This window comes from Lolium perenne, chromosome 5 (genome assembly GCF_019359855.2).
Source record: "Lolium perenne isolate Kyuss_39 chromosome 5, Kyuss_2.0, whole genome shotgun sequence".
NCBI classification, from domain to species: domain Eukaryota; kingdom Viridiplantae; phylum Streptophyta; class Magnoliopsida; order Poales; family Poaceae; genus Lolium; species Lolium perenne.
This window is the reverse complement of record NC_067248.2, coordinates 154,407,285-154,431,506: the sequence shown is the minus strand read 5'-3', so window position 1 is coordinate 154,431,506 and position 24,222 is coordinate 154,407,285. Positions and strand designations below refer to the sequence as shown.

The 24,222-nt window shown below is 48.9% G+C and overlaps 2 pseudogenes; both read left to right on the top strand.

Annotated features, from left to right (window-relative positions):
* The first annotated feature begins 2,189 nt into the window (after positions 1-2,189).
* LOC127304871 (cytochrome P450 89A9-like) lies at positions 2,190-5,201 on the top strand (annotated as a pseudogene).
* Positions 5,202-10,635: 5,434 nt separating this feature from the next.
* On the top strand, positions 10,636-11,620 carry LOC139831631 (uncharacterized; annotated as a pseudogene).
* The last annotated feature ends 12,602 nt before the right edge of the window (positions 11,621-24,222 follow it).

The window sequence follows — 24,222 nt, the reverse complement described above, 5'->3', positions numbered from 1 at the left end:
CGGCTTACAAGATGTATATATAGGCGGTGCCAACGCTTCGGCCCAAGCCTCCGGTGACGGGCCTCGCTCCGCTCGTCAGAAGTTAGCCTCCCTTTAGTATACGAATTTGGATCACAATACAACAGTTGCTGCCTCGCTGCCTGCCTGTCTCGCTTGGGAAAATCGTGTAAAAGGCCAGACCTAACTGGGCTGGTTTGGGCTGCACCCCAGGCCAACTTTTAGCATACAAGGCTGGTAGATTTTCCACGCCCCAGGCCATGGCCCGTGTTGCCTGGGCCCAGCTCCGCCTACTCACATAGCGCGTAACCCTACTGAGATCTCGTGCTCTTGATCGTCACATCACTAGCATCAATGAACAGCATGCTCAAGTCTTTTTTGTTTCATGATTTGACATGGCACTCATCAACTAATATAATCCATCCAATCTTATGTAATTCAGACTAAATACCCCTATAGTAATCTCATGAAGAAAGGTGACCAATCTCAATGTAAAGCTCGGTAGAATCCATCAAACCAAGATCTTTTCAGTAGCACATGGATAAATATCAAACATACAGATAGGGAGAGGCATCATGCAACCATAGTTCTACTACCAGTACAGTAGTACCACGACGCACTGGCGTAGCTTAGTGTAGGTCAGGCGGGGCAACTGCGCTGTGGCTACCCGTTCCCACTTACAGGCATCCGTGACCATGTGTGACACGTACGCCGGCCAGCTAGTGGGTGCATGTTCTTCAATCGATGCCTTCTTTGGCCACATGGACCGCGTGGTGGGAACGTGCATTTGTTTGTATTTTTTTCGATAAAAGGAATATATTAATATCGAAAGATACCAATTACACCCAGCCTCTGCAATAACACCCCACCCTAGTGGCAGTACGGATGCACACAGCCAAAAAAGAGAAAAGAAAACTAAGAAACAAAAGTCCCGCTACAGTATTCTAGGCCAAGCAACAGCAATACATCCACCACCAATACAACACCTGAAATACAGACTCTCCAAAAGCGACGCCTCCAAGAAGGAAACAGTGCACCAACACCGTCGTCGCCCGACCAAAGATCTTAGGTTTTCACCCTGAAGATAGTCCCGCTCTCAAAACAATGCCTCCAACAAGGTCATTGCCAGGCACAACCAGTTAAGGCCAGACCTTGGATTTTCACCCTGAAAGGTAGGACTCTGAACTTCACATGTGTTGCCGCCCCCGCTTTCATACCACTGCTGCGAAGCCCGGAACACCAAGCCAGTCCCTCAACAGCGCGGAGACTTGAACCTCTATTAGCTAGTCCTCCGATCCGGCCTTCATGATATTCTCTTCTTCTGACTTCACCATGGACCAAAATGTCACTTGATGTCAACATAGAATAGAGCTTCGCGTCGCTCCCTCCATAACCAAACGGCTGGAATAAAACCTTGGGTGCGCACGACCGAATACCACCCAATCCAGCAAAACTCCAGGCAAAATGCACTGTCCCATTCACTGGCGGCGCCTTCCGAACTCAACACTCCGGCCAGATCAAGAAGAAGAGACCTCGGGAAAGTCTCCATCTTCGCGCAAGAGAAACCCTAGGACCACCACCTCCAAACCGCGAAACAGACGAACAAGCCCCCACGCCGCCATCTGCTAGCCTTCGAAAACGAAGGAGGAATCGGAGTACGCACCATCTGAGACACACGCGACCCAGATCTCAGATCGGGCATGCCACGCCACGCGGTCTTGGACGCCGGTACCACACCATCCACACCTCGCAAGGTCGTTGCCCCCTTCTCGCACCATCAGCGGAACCGACGACGGGTCTATGCGGGATCTAGACCCGCAGCCACCAGCACCACCATCGCCGGAAGGCCATGGAGGGAGCATCCGCCGCCGCTCGTCAAGGGAACTCCGCCCCGGATGCCGTGCACGCCTCCCCGCAGCCGCCGCCACAACGGATCGCCGCCACCACCACCCCCCGACTCCCTTTGGCGCTGGGGCCCGCCGCCACCGTGGCCGACGCCGACGGCAGCGGCGGAGGGAGGGACGCGCGGGAGGACGGCGGCTGGCGGCGCTAGTGCATTTGTTTGTATGGAAAAGGGAATAATATCATTTTATAACTGAAACTGTAGTATTCCCTTCCGTGATCACGTTCACCTGCGCCGACAGCGTAACTGCATGCGGCCTGAGAGTGTAAAGTACGACTACCAAATGGACTCGAGGCACGTTGACATTACATCGTCTGCATTTAAGGCGATACATACCACACCGGAGTTGGTCCAGAGCTTCAACAATGGAGCTAACCAGCTGCTCATGGCAATCCCTCCTTTTGTTCATCACGCTCCCCCTCTGTCTTGTAGCCTCGCTCATATTCTTGCTCAACAGCCGTCGCCGACGCGGCAAGTCGCTCCCTCCAGGCCCGCCGGCCCTGCTTTTCCTTGCCAAGTTCTTGGCGCTCCGGCAGTCCATCTTCGACCTTCCTCAGATCCTACGCGAGCTACACGCGCGCCTTGGCACCGTCATCTCCGTGCGCCTATTCCGCCCGCTCGTCTTCGTCTCGGACCGCCACCTCGCCCACCGTGTCCTCGTCCAGAGCGGCATCACCTTCGCCGACCGCCCGCAGGTCTTCGAGCCGGGGCACCTCTTCACCTCCGGCGCCCGCAACATCAACGCCGCGCCCTACGGTCCATACTGGCGCCTCGTCCGCCGCAACCTCGCCTCCGAGGTGCTGCACCCGGCCCGTGTCAGCCTCTTCGCGCCGGCGAGGCGGCGGGCACGCGACGCGCTCGTCAACGACCTCCTCGCAGCCAGCGGCGGCGGCGGCGGCTCGCGGCCCGTCACCGTGAGGCCGTTGCTAAGGCGCGCCCTGTTCGAGCTTTTCGCGTACATGAGCTTTGGCGCCAGGCTTGGCCCGTGTTGGAGCTGCATCTCGCAGCCTCATCTTCTTCTACCTCTTAACTCTCACAATTTGTATTGTCTCTCTCACGCAAGAGCACACACGCACACACTCATCCAAGGAAGAAGACGCAGCTTTGCCATGAAACTTCCTTGGTGATCAGAATGGCTACATTGTGTTTGTTGGTGCCTCACGGCTCGTCTTTCTCCATTTATTTGATGCAATATATATACACATGGTCTGGCACTTCTACCACTCACGCCACTGACTCCACTAACAGCTAACTCCAGGCCACACCGGCCACTAACTCAACTAGTTATCCATGCACTAATTCACTAACTAATCTTGACCGTTTTTCAGTCCTAGAATCACTCTAGGACGCCCAAGATGCATGCAGCTAACTACTTCACTGCATGCAGCTAAGGCTGGACGTTCGGGCCGAGCTTGGCTCGGCCCGAGCTTTTCTTGGCTCGGCCCGTTTTGAGCTCGGCCCGCGTTAGACAGAGACCGAGCCGAGCCTGTTTTTCTGGCTCGCGACGGGCTGAAAGCTCGTCTGGCTCGGCCCGAGCCAGCCCGAAAGCTCGTTACTTTTTTTTTACGTAATAACAGAAATGCAATCTAGGCTGGTTTCTGGCCCAAAAACGTGTATGGGGAAGGATCAGGTCACCACAGGCCACAGCACGCACGAGTCGTTCTTCTCAGCTCTCCCAACACACGCACGGGCGCGCCGCCGCCTCCCGTGCCCCTCGCGCCCCACCTTCCCTTGCCTCTCACCGCGTCCTAGCCCCTCCCCCCGACGCCGCCTGTGAAGAAGAAGGCCCGCCCAAACCGCCATGGCAGCCACTCCGAAGCTCACCCAACCTGCCATGGCGTCCTCATCACTCAGAAGCTCCACCAAGCTCGCTTGGTCGCCGGCGCATCACCGATTTACCTCACAGCATCGTCTCCATCCCTACCGCTAGCATGGGCCCACCTGGCAGTGACTAGTCGCTCTTGGCTCGCGAGCCAGCCCGAGCCAGCCCGAGTTTTAGTCGAGCTCGAGCCGAGCCCATTTTTCCAGCTCGTTGCATAAACGAGCCAGCCCGAGCCGAGCCCATTTGGAGCGAGCTAAGTGCAGGCTCGGACCGAGCCCAGCCCGAGCTGGCTCGTGTCCAGCCTTACATGCAGCATCTGACGCGCTAACTTGCCGAATCACTCGGCTAAGCAACGTGATCATGTAGGCCACCCATCTAGACCTTGCCTTCTCGTGATGGTACTGCATCGCACAGGCCCTCGGCATCTCGCCACTGCATCTCACAACGGCATCTCGGCATCTCGCCTTCACGCTCAGCTAAAGCTTTCTCTGTCCTACACTTTCTAGAACCTAAACTACATGCAAACGAACTAGACAAATGCAGATACAAATCAAGATTAAAAGCTAACAGCCCGGAGGTGTTGGACGAGATACAGGAGCTGCAGTTGTGGGTTGTGCGTAGCATCCTCAGCTACCCTATCTTCTACATCTTCCCGCCCCTCACCAAGAGGCTCTTCCGCAAGAAGTGGGCTGCGCACATGGCCGTGCGTCGGCGGGTGGACGAGATCCTTCTCCCGCTAATCCACGCAAGGACGAAGAGAGCCGGGACGACAACCTGCCTTGCTACGCCGAATCCCTCCTCGGCCTGCGGGTGCCCTAGGAGGGAGACCGCCCGCTCACCGACGGCGAGGTGGTCAGCCTGTGCTTGGAGTTCTTGAGCACTGGGAATGACGGTACGGCCACTCTGTTGGAGTGGATCATGGCAGAGCTGGTGAACCGCCCGAAATGTAGGCCAGGGTCTACGAGGAGGTCAGGAGCAAGCCCGAGCTCAGCGAAGAAGATCTCCAGGCCATGCCGTACCTGAAAGCCGTGGTGCTCGAGGGGCTGCGGCGGCATCCACCGCTCCACTTCCTCATCCCGCATGGCGTGCACGGCCACGGCGCGGAGATCGGAGGCTACAAGGTGCCCAAGGGCGCGGAAGTAAACATCCTAGTCGCGGAGCCAGGGCGGGATGAGACGGTGTGGACGGCACCGCTGGAGTTCCGGCCGGAGCGGTTCTTGAACGGCGGCGAGGGGTGCGACGTGGACATCACGGGGAGGAAGGAGATCAAGATGATGCCGTTCGGCGCCGGCCCCAGGATGTGCCCCGCATACACGCTCGATCGGCATGCTGCACGTGGCCTACTTCGTCGGGAGCCTGGTCAACGACCTCCAGTGGCTGCCGCCGGCGGACGGCCAGCAGGTGGACATGACGGAGAAACTCGACTTCACCACGGTCATCAAGCATCCCCTCCGTGCACGCACCATTCCAAGGACTTGAGGTTGTTGGTTGCTTTTGCATGTACACTGGGCCTTTGGCGCGCGCGTCTTTGCAAGGGAATCTATCGAGTAAATTCATAGAACTACAATTCTATGTGCCGTTCCGGGCATCATCCACAACAATTTTAGCAAACCATATTATGTACTCATTCATTAAAATCAATGCATCCTTCCCTGTATCGTCCAATGTAAAAAAGCAAACAAACATATATGGCTCAGTTCTTTTGGCGGCTTCTCCGAGAAGCTGCCCTCCCCCAGCTTCCTGAAGAAGCTACCCCCAAAATTTAGGGAGGCTTCCGGACTAGTTTAGGCTAGACCATTTCGGAAGCCTCCCTAAATTTTGGGGGCGGCTTCCCCAAGAAGCTGGAGGAGGGTAGCTTCTCAGAGAAGCTGCCAAAAGAACTGAGCTATATATGGGTTGAAGATGTGAACAAAATAAGCAATTTTTTCAGCAAACTCACACAGCATTTTGCAAATTACACTACACCACGGCGCCTCAACCGAGCTCTGTCTATCCTCACTCGAAAAACATATTTCCAAACTCTCGATTCCATTGGACCAATAATCAGATAAGTAGAGAACCAACCTGTTAGAAGGGTAGTGGCACCCCCAACCCACCAGAGTTCAAACCTCAGGTTTGGCACTTTGATGTCTCATTAAAAGGTGGAAAATTCTCCAGTGAGAGGCGATGTTCCCGTGAACAGCGAAGCGCGTGTGGTAACTTCGTCAATCTCAAGACCTGTCCGGATGAAGTTTCCTCTTGGAGGTGCTCATAGGGGTAGGATATTCGTGCGTGCGTTCATATGGGTGAGTGTATGTGCGTATATGTGAGCGTACACGTCTGTGTTTCACAAAAAAACAGATAAGTACTCCCTCTTTAAGAGACTTTTTGTGTATTTCAATCCAAACTACATACCAACTGAAACGATTGAACCAACAAAGTTAAGCGTCTACATTAGTGTATATCATTGTACATGGCCTTAGTGCAAAGTGATCGAAGCTACGGCCTGAATAAAAGTGCGAAGTGGTCTGCTCTGCTGATGGGTGTCGCTAAAATCAATTACTCCGTCCAATCATTTTTAATTGATTTGAATTTAGTATAATTTTATACTAATTTCGAGTCAATTAAAAGGGATCGGAGAGAGTACACCTGATGTGGCCCTTGATAAAGGAACGATCGAATTAATAGTAATAAGAAAGTTCGATGATGTGTTTGTGACAGACTACAAGATGCATCCAGAACCTCCCAAGCCAGAGGGGCCTCCTGAGCTTCTAACCAAAGCAAGTACAATAAGACTGGCTCAGCTGGCTATAGCACTTGCCACCGCATTGAAATCCTATGTGGCAGAGAGAGAAGCATGGAGAGAGAGTGGAGCGGGCGCTTCTGCTGTCGCCGGGCTGCAGCACGCAGTACGAGGACATGCAGCTGGATGTAGCCCATCCCTCCAATCACGCTTGTACGAGCACATGCAAGACCAATATTCAATTCTTTCCTGAAGCAAGCTAACAGCCACCGTATAGCTGATCTATTAGAGCAAGTACAATAGAGTCCAGTCAGCTGACTATAAGACATTAAATAATATATTTTAGATGAGTTGGAGGAGAGAGAAGAGGAGAGAGAAGGAAGGTGGGCTACTATGCAATAGCCAGCTCTTGCACGTGCTCCTAGGTACTTTGTGAGAGTGAAAAGTGGGCCATATGTTAGTAAAGTGCTTCATTCTTATAGCCAACTATTATACATGTTAGCTATAAGATGACTACAAATAATATATCATATTGTTATAGCCAGCAGAGGGCTATACTATTGAAATTGCTCTTATATGAGTAGGCTGTAAGTTAGCTTTTTGGTGACATGGGGTAGCTCTATAGCCGGCAGTCGACGGTTCTATTAGCCATGTTCTAAGGGCTCCTTCTGCAGCACCGACGCTACCATTGGCCATTGGCAGCACCACAAAGGTACTGGTTCATACTTGCAGCAAAGACTGCCATTCCACAATAAACACTTATAATATTCGCAATGTCCATGTTGAAGAACACATGGCCGATCAAACTTCTTCTGCGTTGTACAGCAAAGGAGTGCCATTTTCGTTATTAAGTGATCCGTTTTGCCACGTGGTCCACTATGTTATTGTTCTCAAAAGGTATGTCAAAATATATACCACTCACATTGATACTTCATTTCTGTATGCAATAATGGACTCACTGTTGTTCAGATTGGTGAGAATTTGCTTAACCTGATTTAGGCTATCTCTCTCATATGTGATAAACATTATATGCAAAAAAAAAAAAAACAGTTCCTAATCCCGCTGCAAACTCGCGGGTAAATCATCTAGTTTACCAGCGAGGAAATACAACAACTCTTGCTAAGTTAACAGCTTCCCAAATTCAACAATGTACATATTTGGTTAATATATATCGAGTACAGTTCTATAACCGAAACTAAGAACATCAGCCAGCAAACTCTAGGGGCCTCACTACCGAAATGCAGTGTCTCTATGAGACATGTAACAGCATAAAGCCATTAAGGCACCGTTTGGACTGAGTGTAAATTTTGTGTGCTGTAAATACCGGTCGATACACAAAAATTACATCCATTCCAAACAAGCCCTAAATTTTGTGTGCTCTAAAAGCAAGTGTTCTGGCTGTAGAAATCACAGCACAGTAAGTACAGTGATGATAATGACAGGTGAGATACAACATCGGTAATATATATCAGATCATATAAAGTCAGGACATTGTCTTCCCAAATATTCGGGGGATTTAGGGTGATTCGATGTTATGTGTAAGGAACATACTGTGCAGCAACCTTCTACTTCAGAATCATATTGCATTCGCTCTGCAACTGGGTTCAGGAATCAGGACACACTGAGCAAAATTCCCAAACAATGCACTGAAGACAGATTTAACTAGACTACCAAAGTACCAAAACACACGGAAGCACAATACCATTCACAGTATTAGATGAGGTCATTAGATGATATGCAACTGCAACCATATATGAACAATCCAGATAACTCGCGGTTCAGATATTATTCTTCTTGGTCAACTAGAGGGACTTATTCAAGCAGATACAGTCTACACGAAGTTTAGGTACATACAAAACCGAGCCAAACAACAATAGAATACTTCAAATTTATCTGTCATTGCACTCATGACTTCTACCGTCGATCTTCCTGTACTTGCCCTCATCTTCCCGCGCCATTATGTGGCCTTGACCACCGCTTGCCATCTCGTCCACCCAAAGTGCCAGAGCCTTGGCCATTCTCTGGCCCAAGCCACTATGCATCCCCTCCTGACTCGGCGGGGTGTAGTGTTGTGGACGTGGGTCCACAGTATCAGGACAGGAGTTACAGCGTGGGAGGAATCCATGAGAAAAAAGTATGGCAAGAGTCTATTAGGAAAGTATAGGATTAGGAAAGATCTAATAATCCCAGTCTTATTAGGAGAGGTCAGAGACCTGAGCATCCATTATATAAGGATGATGTGTATCTACTTTTGAATCAACGAAGAACAATCAATCTAATCTCTCCCTGGTTATTCTCTCTTCTCAACCTATGTCTACCCAATCCCTTGCAGCCATGCCGTCTAGCTGTCTTCAGCACGGTAGTTATCCCGTTGTGGATCTAGGTCCACAACAGCAGCATTTGCCGTGCAAATACAATTTAATATATCCAATATGTGAGAGTTCCTAGTCCTAAAAGTAGAATTATGTTCAATGCTACATTGTTGGTCAGGAAAATAAGAAATCTCACATACATTCCAATTTCTAGATACAGGATGCAGTTTCAATCATATCCAGCTAGCAAACAATGGAATTAAAAGTGATAAGTGCTCCCTTTGTCAGGGTTCAAACTACTTGCTCTTTTCATTTCACAAACCTCTTTGAGACTTACTTCGGTTGATGCAATCTTCATGTTTGTGTGTACATATAGATAAGGATTACCAGCTACCGTAGTGTTCCCATGTTTGTGTTAGTTTGATCTCCAGTACGACCCAACGGTCGTACGACCTTATCTCGCGCCCTAATCGGGGGCGCCCAACCCGTATGGTTGGTGGGCCCCCGTCGCCAGCGTCATATAAAAGAGGTGGGGGCCGGGGCACGGACGCCAAGGTCGTCCGCTGCCATCCTCCCCACCGACACACAAACCCTAAGCCACCCGATCTGGTGAGGCGCTGTAGCGGCGGGAAGCACCACCGACATCGCCGCCACTCCTCCGTCGCCGCCATGGCGAGCTCCTCGTCGACGAAGACCGACGGTATGCACCCTACTATTTCCCCTCTAGTTTCATCCCGGTTAGGCTAGATGCAATTACTCACTAGATGCAACAACTAGAGGTCCTAGAAATCTAACAATGGTATCAGAGCATGTCTAGTTTTCGTTGATCTAGTTGAGGTAGTAACCCAAACCGGGATAGATGAACAAAACAGAGAAGTTTTAATTTTTAGGCAAACCCTAACCCTAGATCGGTTTTCATCCCGAGTAGAATCAGAAAAGAAAGAAGGGGACAGAGAAAGGGAGGCGGCATCCATGCCGGCCTCCACCTACCGGCGAACTCCGGGAAGGGCCGTCCGCCTCCGCAGACGCGCCATGCCAGGGCACCGCGGCTAGTCCGCTCGGCGGCGGCGCACTCACCCGCAAGGGGAACGCGTGCACCGACGAGAGGACCGGCTACAGCGCCGCAATCTCCCCGCGCGACGGCTTGCTTCGGCGGCCACCGTCGCTCTCCTCGTCTGCCTTGCGCAGCCGCTTTTGCGATATGAGTGAGAAGAGACAGAGGGAGGAGAAGAAATGAGGGGCTAGGGTTTTCGGGTCTGCTCCGGCGGTTTTGTGCGGCCGATCTCGGCGCGCAGCCGTCGGATGCGATCCGACGGTCAGGAGCCGCCCGGGGCCTCTCCTCGGGCCAAAGGGAGAGGAAGGGAGGCCGGGGCCGGTTGCTGGGCTCAGCCCATCTAGCGACGCTGGTCCAAGTCGGCCTCTGTGCTGTTTTCTTTTAACATAGAAATAAGAAAGAGGCCCATTTGGGCTCTTTGGTCAGTTTTTTTTTCAGTGATTTTTTCTGTTTTTAATTTTCTGGAAATAGTTTAGTAATAAGAATATATGTAAGATATGAATTTTTTCCTGTGGGTTAAAGTTCGAAAATCAAGTTAAGTTTCCGTTGTGCTAGTAAAGTTGAAGTCATATTATATTGTTTCCTAATTTAATTGGAACCAACGGGAAAATTAAATTAGGAAATGAGAGTTAATTTTGAGTATGATGATTTTATTTAATGACCAACGTTGTTAATAAAATTGTATTCCGCAAGATTCAGAATTATCATTATTGGTTCTATTTCTGCCCAACGGTGATGTAGAATTAATATTGAGAAGTGCCATGTTTTAATTTGACCAACGTTGAATAAACTCATTTTGATGGAAATTTTGTTTCAGGAAATCCTATGAGTTTTATCTCGGCTATTGAGACCCTCAATGGAGGGAACTATGGCTCGTGGCGAGAGAAGGTTGAGATGGGGCTTGCTTTGCTTGACCTCGACTTGGCACTGATAGAGGCTTGTCCCATAGAACCTAAGGACCCCGTGAGGGGCGACAAAGAAAGTGAAGATGACTTCAACAAAAGGGTTCTTGACCATGGACCAAAAAGAATGAAGTACGATCTTGATCGTGCTAAGTGGGACTCGTCCAACAGAAAGTGCTTGATGGTGATCAAGAGCTCCATTTTGGAGGCTATAAGGGGAGCAATCCCACAGTGCAACACCGCCAGTGAGTACCTGAAAAAGGTAGAGAGTCTGGGTCTTCCAAGGCCTATGCTAGCACTCTCATAAGAAAGCTTGTCACTACAAAGTACACTGGTGGTGGAGTAAGGGATCACATATTGAGGATGAGCCATATGTCTTCCAAGCTCAAGTCTATGGAGATGGAGCTTCCAGAACAGTTCATCATCCATCTGATATTTGCCTCACTCCCAAAAGAATTTGAGACCTTTGCTGTGAATTACAATGAACAGCCAGAAAAGTGGGCCATTGAGAAGATGATTGCCATGTGTGTGCAAGAAGAAGAGAGGATCAAGGGGCAATCTGGTGATTCTATCAATTACCTAAGCCCAACAAAGAAGAGGAACTTTCAGAGTTCCAAGCCACAAGGGAAACCTCAGTGGAATCCTCCTCCTACTAAGCTGCATGGAAAAGCTCAAGACCACCAGCCGCATGAAGAGGTGGCCAAGGACACTTGCAAGTGGTGCAAGGAAAAGGGCCACTACCAGAAAGACTGTGTGGCATTCGTGAAACATCTGTGCAAGAAAGGTGAGGATTTAATTACATTTGTAGATGAATCCTTATTTTTAAGTTATGCAAAATCTACTTGGTGGATTGACTCAGGTGCAACTGTTCATGTTGCAAATTCATTACAGGGATTCCGTATGAGTGACACGCGTACAGCACGCGACCGTTGGGAACCTCAAGTGGAAGGTGTGATGCGTACATCAGTAAGTTTCCCTCAGTTAGAAACCAAGGTTTATCGAACCAGTAGGAGTCAAGAAGCACGTTGAAGGTTCATGGCGGCGAGATGTAGTGCGGCGCAACACCAGGGATTCCGGCGCCAACGTGGAACCTGCACAACACAACCAAAGTACTTTGCCCCAACGAAACAGTGAGGTTGTCAATCTCACCGGCTTGCTTTAACAAAGGATTAGATGTATAGTGTGGATGATGATTGTTTGCAGAAAACAGTAGAACAAGTATTGCAGTAGATTGTATTCGATGTAAAAGAATGGACCGGGGTCCACAGTTCACTAGAGGTGTCTCTTCCATAAGATAAATAGCATGTTGGGTGAACAAATTACAGTTGGGCAATTGACAAATAAAGAGGGCATGGCCATGCACATACATGATATGATGAGTATAGTGAGATTTAATTGGGCATTACGACAAAGTACATAGACCGCTATCCAGCATGCATCTATGCCTAAAAAGTCCACCTTCATGTTATCATCCGAACCCCTTCCAGTATTAAGTTGCAAACAACAGACAATTGCATTAAGTATGGTGCGTAATGTAATCAATAACTACATCCTCGGACATAGCATCGATGTTTTATCCCTAGTGGCAACAGCACATCCACAACCTTAGAACTTTCTCATCCTTTGTTCCAGATTTAATGGAGGCATGAACCCACTATCGAGCATAAATACTCCCTCTTGGAGTTACTAGCAAAAACTTGGCCAGAGCCTCTACTAATAACGGAGAGCATGCAAGATCATAAACAACACATAGATAATAGATTGATAATCAACATAACATAGTATTCTCTATCCATCGGATCCCAACAAACACAACATATAGCATTACAGATAGATGATCTTGATCATGTTAGGCAGCTCACAAGACCCGACAATGAAGCACAATTAGGAGAAGACGACCATCTAGCTACTGCTATGGACCCATAGTCCAGGGGTGAACTACTCACTCATCACTCCGGAGGCGACCGTGGCGGTGAAGAGTCCTCCGGGAGATGATTCCCCACTCCGGCAGGGTGCCGGAGGCGATCTCCTGAATCCCCCGTGATGGGATTGGCGGCGGCGGCGTCTCTGGAAGGTTTTCCGTATCGTGGCTCTCGGTACTGGGGGTTTCGCGACGAAGGCTTTAAGTAGGCGGAGGAGATAGGTCAGGGGGCCACACGAGGGCCCCACACGCTAGGCCGGCGCGGCCAGGGCTTGCGCCGCGCCGCCTTAGTGTGTCGGCGCCCCGTGGCCCCACTTCGTGACTCCTTCGGTCTTCTGGAAGCTTCGTGTGAAAATAGGCCCCTGGGCGTTGATTTCGTCCAATTCCGAGAATATTTCCTTACTAGGATTTCTGAAACCAAAAACAGCAGAAAACAGCAACTGGCTCTTCGGCATCTCGTTAATAGGTTAGTGTCGGAAAATGCATAAATATGACATAAAGTATGTATAAAACATGTAGATATCATCAATAATGTGGCATGGAACATAAGAAATTATCGATACGTCGGAGACGTATCAGCATCCCCAAGCTTAGTTCCTGCTCTTCCCGAGTAGGTAAACGATAACAAAGATAATTTCTGGAGTGACATGCCATCATAACCTTGATCATACTATTGTAAGCACATGTAATGAATGCAGCGATCAAAACAATGGTAAATGACATGAGTAAACAAATGAATCATATAGCAAAGACTTTTCATGAATAGTACTTTCAAGGCAAGCATCAATAAGTCTTGCATAAGAGTTAACTCATAAAGCAATAATTCAAAGTAAAAATATTGAAGCAACACAAAGGAAGATTAAGTTTCAGCGGTTGCTTTCAACTTGTAACATGTATATCTCATGGATATTGTCAATGTAAAGTAATATAACAAGTGCAATATGCAAGTATGTAGGAATCAATGCACAGTTCACACAAGTGTTTGCTTCTTGAGGTGGAGAGAGATAGGTGAACTGACTCAACATAAAAGTAAAAGAGAGGGCCCTTCGCAGAGGGAAGCATTGATTGCTATATTTGTGCTAGAGCTTTGATTTTGAAAACAAGAAATAATTTTGTCAACGGTAGTAATAAAGCATATGTATTATGTAAATTATATCCTACAAGTTGCAAGCATCATGCATAGTATACTAATAGTGCCCGCACCTTGTCCTAATTAGCTCGGATTACCCGGATTATCACCGCAATACATATGTTTTAACCAAGTGTCACAAAGGGGTACCTCTATGCCGCCTGTACAAAGGTCTAAGGAGAAAGCTCGCATTGGATTTCTCGCTTTTTATTATTCTCAACTTAGACATCCATACCGGGACAACATAGACAACAGATAATGGACTCCTCTTTAATGCTTAAGCATTCAACAATTATTAATTTTCTCATATGAGATTGAGGATGTTTGTCCAAAACTGAAACTTCCACCATGGATCATGGCTTTAGTTAGCGGCCCAATGTTCTTCTCTAACATTATGCATGCTCTAACCATTCTAGTGGTAAATCTCCCTTACTTCAGACAAGAAGGACATGCATAGTAACTCACATGATATTCAACAAAGAGTAGTTGATGGCGTCCCCAGGAACATGGTTATCGCACAACAAGCAACTTAATAAGAGATAAAGTGTATAAGTACATATTTAATACCACAATAGTTTTTTAGGCTATTTGTCCCATGAGCCATATATTGCAAAGGTAGAGGATAGAAATTTTAAAGGTAGCACTCAAGCAATTTACTTTGGATTGGCGGAGAAATACCATGTAGTAGGTAGGTATGATGGACACAAATGGCATAGTGGTTGGCTCAAGGATTTTGGATGCATGAGAAGTATTCCCTCTCGATACAAGGCTTAGGCTAGCAAGGTTATTTGAAACAAACACAAGGATGAACCGGTGCAGCAAAACTCACATAAAAGACATATTATAAACATTATAAGACTCTACACCGTCTTCCTTGTTGTTCAAACACTTTACTAGAAATTATCTAGACCTTAGAGAGACCAATTATGCAAACCAAATTTTAGCAAGCTCTATGTATTTCTTCATTAATAGGTGCAAAGTATATGATGCAAGAGCTTAAACATGAGCACAACAATTGCCAAGTATCAAATTATTCAAGACATTTTACCAATTACTACATGTAGCATTTCCCGTTTCCAACCATATAACAATTTAACGAAGAAGATTCAACGTTCGCCATGAATATTATGAGTAAAGCCTAAGGACATATTTGTCCATATGCAACAGCGGAGTGTGTCTCTCTCTCCCACACAATGAATGCTAGGATCCATTTTATTCAAACAAAATAAAAACAAAAAACAAACCGACGCTCCAAGCAAAGTACATAAGATGTGATGGAATAAAAATATAGTTTCACTAGAGGAACCTGATAATGTTGTCGATAAAGAAGGGGATGCCTTGGGCATCCCCAAGCTTAGACGCTTCAGTCTTCTTGAAATATGCAGGGGTGAACCACCGGGGCATCCCCAAGCTTAGAGCTTTCACTCCCCTTGATCATGTTGTATCATCTCCCTCTCTTGATCCTTGAAAACTTCCTCCACACCAAACTCAAAACAACTCATTAGAGGGTTAGTGCACAATCAAAATTCACATGTTTAGAGGTGACATAATCATTCTTAACACTTCTGGACATTTCTCAAAGCTACTGAAAGTTAATGGAATAGAAAAATCCATCATGCATAGCAAAACAGGCAATGCGAAATAAAAGGCAGAATCTGTCAAAACAGAACAGTTCGTAAAGACGAATTTTATTGAGGCACCATACTTGCTCAAATGAAAATGCTCAAATTTAATAAAAGTTGCGTACATATCTGAGGATCACTCACGTAAATTGGCATAATTTTCTGAGTTACCTACAGAGAATTAGGCCCAGATTCGTGACAGCAAAGAAATCTGTTTCTGCGCAGTAATCCAAATCTAGTATGAACCTTATTATCAACGACTTTACTTGGCACAACAATGCAACAAAATAAGATAAGGAGAGGTTGCTACAGTAGTAACAACTTCCAAGACTCAAATATAAATAAAGGTGCAGTAGTAAAAACATGGGTTGTCTCCCATAAGCGCTTTTCTTTAACGCCTTTCAGCTAGGCGCAGAAAGTGTGTATCAAGTATTATCAAGAGACGATGCATCTACAGCGGGGTTTGGAGTTTTCTCAACCATGCATTGTATTTTGGATACATAAGTTTCAGAGGCTCCCTTTTCATTAGTCTTGGGCTTGCTACTCTCATCAAACAAATTTTCAGGAACAAGCCAAGTATAATTATCATCTAGAGCTTCATGCATTGCTAGGAGCTTACAAGGTATTGGTGCTTTAATCTCCCCACCATCATTAACATTATTAGTGTACTTAATTCTATCCATATCCATCTTTTCAAATATTCTTTTAAAATCGGTGAACATACCAAGCCTCTTATGCTTAATAAAAACTTTTCTAGCTTCTTTGGCTATATCCTCAAATTCTCGCACTAGGACTTTTAAAACAAAATCTCTCTTCTCTCCCCTCTCCATATCAGAAAGTGTAAGAAACATGTGTTGTATCATGGGGTTGAGACTAATAAATCTAGCTTCCATCATGCGTACCAAACAAACAGAGGCATCTTCATAAGTATGGACAGCTTTTGCCAGGGGTATATCTTTAAGATCTTCTTGCATACTAACATGGGTGAAAAATTCTTCTATATTATCTCTACCAATTATAGACCCTTGTCCCACATGTATATCTTTTACAGTAAAATTAAGAGGAAACATGATGAAGTAAGTAAAGTAAATGCAAGTAACTAATTTTTTGTGTTTTTGATATAGCAAACAAGATAGCAAGTAAAGTAAAACTAGCAACTAATTTTTTTGTGTTTTGCTTTAGTGCAGCAAACAAAGTAGTAAATAAAATAAAGCAAGACAAAAACAAAGTAAAGAGATTGGAGGTGGAGACTCCCCTTGCAGCGTGTCTTGATCTCCCCGGCAACGGCGCCAGAAATTTAGCTTGACACGCGTACAGCATGCTACCGTTGGGAACCTGTTGCGGTCAGAAACCCACCGGCGGGCAGCGACGGGCAACACAGTAGAGCCGGGAACAACTTAGGGCTGCGGCTGGCCCTGGTCCCTCCGAGCGACGGCCCGCAAAGCCTCCGGCACGCACGTCCGATGCTGGTGCAAGGGCGTGCCACCTGACCTATACCTGGTCAGGAAGGTGATGGAGATGCCTCGCTTAGTTTCCTGCATGGCATACACGTAAACATTAAATACGAGCCTCGATCGGCTCTCAGGTCATCCTGTGAATCGGCTCACAGAGCCGATCCACCCATGATTCGTACGAGGTGCACGAATATATGGTGGTCCTGCTTGATAAAGATAAAGCTAAAACGATCTACGACGATTTAGGGTTTTCACCGCATAATCGGATCATCCTACTCACGATTGGGCCTCGCGGCCACGCACAGTGATCGTAAGCCGATCCTAGATAGGGCCTAAAAACCAACACGAGGTTGATCCCCGGAACATCCTGTCTAGGACTAGCAAACGACACCCTACGCGCCGCTGGATCCTCCAACCCTTTGTAAGGCCTAACTATTGCAGATATTAAACTAATCCTTGAAGAACAAGGAGCAACCGTAACGGATCGGATCTACTAAATAATGATCAAGCGGGGTGCCGCCCCTACACCTAAGATAGGTGTAAGGGCGGCTAGATGTATAAGGGTTGCACTGCGACAGCATATGATACGAAGAACAATGCTAACCCTAACACATCTAAGATAACTACGTTGATCGCCATCAAAAAGGCTTCAGTACGAGCAACGCATGAACAACGAAATAAGCTTGTGCTGCCTAGATCGCAAGATGCGATCTAGGCAGCATGATGCTTACCGGAAGAAACCCTCGAGACGAAGGAGTTGGCGATGCGCCGAGATTGATTTGTGGTGAACGTTGGTTGTTGTTTCTTTCATAAACCCTAGATACATATTTATAGTCCAGGAGACTTTCTAATTTAGGCGTGCACCTAACCGTGCACGGGTTAAACTCTATCTTGCAATCTAAGATGCGATCTACTAACTATAGATACACGGGCAAACTAGCCCAAACTTTGCGTAACAGGCCGATTCACATATTTCTTCTATGTAAATTCTTCAAGTCCATCTTGATCGCGGCCCACCTCTGACTCGGTCAAATTCTGGTGATAACACATGCCCCCCTGGTTTTGGAATTGATAATTCCAAAATCACTCTGCTTTTCTTCGTCGGGTCATGTCGTGGCAGAACCGTCGCAGTATCCTTCATCATGATGCATTGCCTTCTCGACTTCTCCGCGTGACCTGGCAGTTTTTTTTTTTTCTTTTAGGCACCACTTCCTCGGAAACTGCTGTGGCATTGAATTTCCACTATATCCCCTTTTATTTAACCGCTCCGAACAGTTCACTTCCGCATCCCCTTCGCATTAGCACTCCCAAAACCCTCCTGTGCCACCATGTCTTCTTCCTCCTCTGCTTCATCGGATCTTTCCACCCAGTCCTCCTCTTCCCGCGAGCCGACGCCGGAGCCGAACCAGGAGGAGGTCCACGCGGCGAACACCCGCCGCGCCATCGAAGCCGGGGAGGAGTCTAGCCACGACTTCTCCGTCTGGTCTGAGGACGACAAGTCCTTGACCGACGGGGAAAGTGACCTCCGCTTCCTCGCCGACGGGGAAACGGAGGAGGAGAGCGATGATGATCGCTTCTCCTGCGATGACTTCACCTCCCCCGAGGAGGAGGAGGAGGAGAAGGAGGAGGAAGAGGAGGAGGACGACACCTCCTCCGACGAGCCGCCGGCCAAACGGTTCTGCCCCTGGCCGGGGAACCTCAGCGACTTCGACAGCGACGACGACGACGCTGACGAGGAGGATGAGGACAATGAGGGCCCGGCCGGCGGCCGCTGGAGCAGTGATGACGAGCCCGCCGGGAGTAGCGCCGACATCGGCGACGACGGCGACGATGAGGGCAGCGACGGCCCATAGATTAGGGCCATTAGCATAGGATCAGTAGTAGTAGACGGGGCAATGTATCCCCTAGTACTTCCTTTTGAGAGCAATCAGCTCTTTATGTAAGAAATCTTGCTTATCAATGAAGAATTTCCCCAATTTGATTTTGCCGATTTCCATTGAGCCAATTTAGCCGATTTCTCCTCATGCTGATTTCGCCGATTCGTCCCCTTAGCCAATGCTTAATGAGCCGATAGCAACGCATCGGTCCTCCACGATCCATCCTCCAATTCTTCAACTGATGACCTTGAGATCTGGTGGATAATGTAGAGTCTTCAAGAGAGCCTTTGAATTCTTCCAACCATGCCCAATGGTCTTCTTCGAGCACTCATCATTTTGTGAAGAAGGTTGCGACGAAGGATCAACCGATGGTACCCCAATCGGCTCCTAAACAGAGCATCTACCAGGCCTGCTGCCCCCCGAGCCTTACTCAAGGCGAGAATATCGGTGAGGATGCACCAAAGCCGATCACCTTTCTTCCCTCGAAAGCCGATATATTTCTTCTTACAGCACTGCTGAACTGGCACAAAGGGTTGAAAATCCTTGACGAGAAGGTTCAGGCACCAGAATCGACTCAAGGCAGCTGAGGAAGCCCTCATTGTTTTACTCCCTCGAGGAAGCAGAAGGCCCCACAGCTGAACTGGACTTGGTGAAGATCCGCGCTTTGAACACATAGCCAGTAGATCCTGTGTAGTTATACTAGAGTCGATGGCTGTGCATCGGCTTTGTCTCTTAGTTCTAAAGTCGATGTCCTTGCATCGGCTGTATATCCATTATGAGAAAAAAAAAATTACTGGCCGATTTTTCCTATCGGCCCCCAATATTTCGCTGCACACATGTTCAGCTGCACATGTTCATCTGATTAGGTGCCCCCCGAGCCGAATCTACCAGGTGACTGCAGATATCGGCTTTGTGGTTAGCCAAGGCACTGTATTTGCACGTCGGTCACCGTTAGGTTCGTGTTGACTCTCATCCGCCGACGTGACCGTTGCCCAATAGATCGATGTCGAACACAAGCAGAACATGTGGTGAAGATAATTTTGGCCGATTGCTGGAATCGGCCTCCATATTGATCGAAGCGCTTCAATGAAGGTTTTGTAATGTTCCTTCATAGATCTTTGGGGCCGATCCCAAGGATCGGCCTCGCCACGTTTGATCATTGGTTTGTTCTTGCTACACGGTCAGGCCGGTGGATAAGACCAGCCTAACCCCGTTCTTCGTCAGGACGATGCGCTCGCAGTCGTCCAAATTGATGCCTGAGAGTGGTTCTTGGCCTGCTGTTTCCCAAACATTCATGTCGGCCGTTGAAATTTCGGCTGAGTCATCGGCCTGGACGACCTCTACCTCATCTCCATCCCACTGTATTACGCATTGGTGCATCGTGGAGGGAATGCAACAGTTGGCGTGGATCCAATCTCTTCCTAGCAGAACAGCATAGGTGCTCTTGCTATCGACGATGAAGAACGTCGTAGGGATGGTTTTCCTTCCTACGGTCAGATCCACATTCAGAACACCTTGTGCGTCAGACGCTTGGCCGTTGAAATCACTCAATGTCACGTTGGTCTTGATCAGATCCGAGCTAGAGCGTCCCAACCGACGTAGCATAGAGTATGGCATAATGTTGACTGCCGCTCCGGTGTCTACCAGCATCTTGTTGACAGGCCTCCCATCGATATAACCTCGCAAGTACAGGGCCTTCAGATGTCTGTAGCTTCTTTCTCGTGGCTTCTCAAAGATAACTGGCCGTGGGCCGCAGTCAAGTTGTGCCACAGGTGCCTCGTCTAATCCTGGAGCACTGAACTCCGTAGGGAGGATGAACACCATGTTTGTGCCAGCCGATGTCTCATCATCGGCTTTCCTTTGCTTGGGGCGCCACACCATTTTTTGTGGTCGACCCTCTTCATCCAGGGTTCGCTGGATTTTCGCAGCTAGATCAGGCCGCGCCTTCCTTAGCGTGTGCAGGTACAACCTTTCGGCTTCTTCCAAGCCGCGCAGCCGCTGAACCCTATGCTTTTGGGAACGGCTGAGTCCATCAGGGCACCACCTTGGCCGGTGGTACCTGTCTTCTTCTTCTTCATCGTCTTCCAAATCCTCGAGATCTTCTACTCGAGGGGACTCAGCGTGCTTATTCCGAGGCGGGAGAGGCCCTAGGCGTTGGAACACGGACACGTTAGCTGCCTCCTTCTTCTTCTGGTTACATTCTAGGCAATTGCCGATTGTAGGCAATCGGCTCATTCCTGAATCCCAGCAGTGTCTGAAGAAGGGACAGTCCCAGTGCCTATCCCCGTCGTCTCGCTCCCTTGACTTTTCCTTGGCACGGCGCTCGTACTCCTCCTCATCGCGATCATGCCGACGATGTCTTCTGGCTTCTCTATCCAGACGATCTCTTTCATCGTCATCGTCGCTGGATCGCCGGCGTTGGCTATACTGACTCACATACTTGTTGAGGAGGTGATCAGAGAGAGGTCGCTGATATCTTATGTTCTTTACTTCTCCCTCTGTGATGTAGCGCTTGCCATCGTGACGGAGCCGATCGCGTGGAGCGGCCTCCTCTGTGTCCTTGCTACGAGAGCAGCTGCCCTCGTCTCCATCCTTGCCAGAGTGGTGTCCAGGTCCTACCATGTTGATGCTGAACGAGGATCCTGGCTGGCCACCTTCAGGGTAAGTGTAATCCACCATGTTAACGGCGGGGAAGGGGTGGGTGTCGACTTTCATGGCGTACTGGTTAAAAATCAGACGTCCTTGTTCTATCGCCATTTGGATCTGCTGACGCCACACCCTGCAGTCGTTGGTGGCATGGGAGACCGAGTTATGCCATTTGCAGTATGGCTTTCCGTTCAGCTCCTGTACCGTGGGGATTTTGAGGCCTTCGGGTATCTTCAACTGCTTCTCCTTGAGTAAGAGGTCGAAGATTTGCTCAGTTTTAGTCACGTCAAAATCAAACCCTCTGGGCGGACCTGGTGGCTTCACCCATATGCAGGACACGGGGGTTGCCCCCCGAGTCCATTCAGCCACTGCTACCTCTTGATCTCCCGCAGAACCTTCGTCTTCATCTGCCTCAACCAGGACTACTGCACGCTTGAATTTGTCCTGGTACAAGTCCGGGTGGCGCTGTTCATATGCCGACAGTTTCTGAACCATGTGCGCCAGTGAAGGGTAGTCTGCTTGGGAGGCCATGTCCTTGAGTGGCGATGCAAGGCCCACCACTGCCAACTCGACTGCTTCCTTTTCAGTTACACGAGCCGAATAACATCGGTTCCTTAGATTTCTGAAGCGCTGGATGTATTCCGCCACAGTTTCTCCACGCTTCTGACGTATTTGTGCCAGATCGGCAATGCCGGCCTCGGAAGCTTCTGAGTGAAACTGCATGTGGAACTGTTCTTCCAACTGCTTCCAAGTCCGGATCGAGTCCGGTGGCAACGAAGTGTACCACCCGAAAGCCGATCCCGTGAGGGACTGTGCGAAGAACCTCACGCGTAGTGGATCCGACGCTGAGGCCGTTCCTAGCTGTGCCAAATATCGGCTCACATGCTCGATGGAGCTGGAACCATCTGATCCACTAAATTTAGAGAAGTCAGGGAGCCGATATTTGGGTGGTAGCGGGACCAATTCGTACTCGTCAGGGTACGGCTTGGAATAGCCGATTGTCCTCCTTTTCGGCACCATGCCGAACTGGTCTCTCAGGATCGTGCTGATTTGATCCGCGGTGCTGGCTGCAGGAGTCGAACTCTGAAGATTCGCCGGGGTGGCGTACTTAGCCAGCCATGCTTGCTTTTCCAGCTCTGAGCCAACTGCAGGAGCTGAGCTCAGGAGGTTCGTCGGGGTGGCATATTTAGCTAGCCACGTCTGCTTCTCAAGATCTGTCGCTGACGTTCCTCCTGCTTTTCCAGAAGTCCCTGCTGTTGCGGTCTGGTTTGTGAGCGCCTAGTTACCGCAGTCTGGCACGTATGTGCACATGTACCCGTGAGGGATCTCCTTAGGCGCCTCATGCAAGAACTGGCAGTCACTAGGGTCACCACCGATCTTGTAGATGACGAATGCCGGTGAATTCGGCACTTCTGGTGCTGCCAACGCAAATGGCAGCGGTGGACAGGACTGGAGTGGCATCTCTCCTTGGTGTGTCCCGAGAGCTGGTCCTAACGGAGAGTACTGGTGCCTCATGATCTCCTGGATCACCCGAAGAGCGACACGCTCCAAAGTGTTCACCAGGTTCTCAGAGTGGCGGTGCAGCGAGTGAGCCACCAGGTAGTTAATCTCCTGACGCAGGGACCTGGTGCGTTCTTCTGACGGGGCGGACAAGTCTATTCCATCGAGCGCACCATCAGGCGAGAACCCCTTCCACCTGATGCCATGTGAACGGGTCCTGTGAAAAGAGCCGATGAGGTCGGCTTCGAGGATAGCTTTGACCTCGTCATACTTCTTCTTGAGCTCGTCGGTCAGATCCTCGTACGTGACTGGAGTGCCGTCCGCCATCTCAGATGTAGATGGCGATGTGGTTGATGTCGAAGATTGTCCCACCGGGCGTGCCAGAATGTGTTGCGGTCAGAAACCCACCGGCGGGCAGCGACGGGCAACACAGTAGAGCCGGGAACAACTTAGGGCTGCGGCTGGCCCTGGTCCCTCCGAGCGACGGCCCGCAAAGCCTCCGGCACGCATGTCTGATGCTGGTGCAAGGGCGTGCCACCTGACCTATACCTGGTCAGGAAGGTGATGGAGATGCCTCGCTTAGTTTCCTGCATGGCATACACGTAAACATTAAATACGAGCCTCGATCGGCTCTCAGGTCATCCTGTGAATCGGCTCACAGAGCCGATCCACCCATGATTCGTACGAGGTGCACGAATATATGGTGGTCCTGCTTGATAAAGATAAAGCTAAAACGATCTACGACGATTTAGGGTTTTCACCGCATAATCGGATCATCCTACTCACGATTGGGCCTCGCGGCCACGCACAATGATCGTAAGCTGATCCTAGATAGGGCCTAAAAACCAACACGAGGTTGATCCCCGGAACATCCTGTCTAGGACTAGCAAACGACACCCTACGCGCCGCTGGATCCTCCAACCCTTTGTAAGGCCTAACTATTGCAGATATTAAACTAATCCTTGAAGAACAAGGAGCAACCGTAACGGATCGGATCTACTAAATAATGATCAAGCGGGGTGCCGCCCCTACACCTAAGATATGTGTAAGGGCGGCTAGATGTATAAGGGTTGCACTACGACAGCATATGATACGAAGAACAATGCTAACCCTAACACATCTAAGATAACTACGTTGCTCGCCATCAAAAAGGCTTCAGTACGAGCAACGCATGAACAACGAAATAAGCTTGTGCTGCCTAGATCGCAAGATGCGATCTAGGCAGCATGATGCTTACCGGAAGAAACCCTCGAGACGAAGGAGTTGGCGATGCGCCGAGATTGATTTGTGGTGAACGTTGGTTGTTGTTTCTTTCATAAACCCTAGATACATATTTATAGTCCAGGGGACTTTCTAATTTA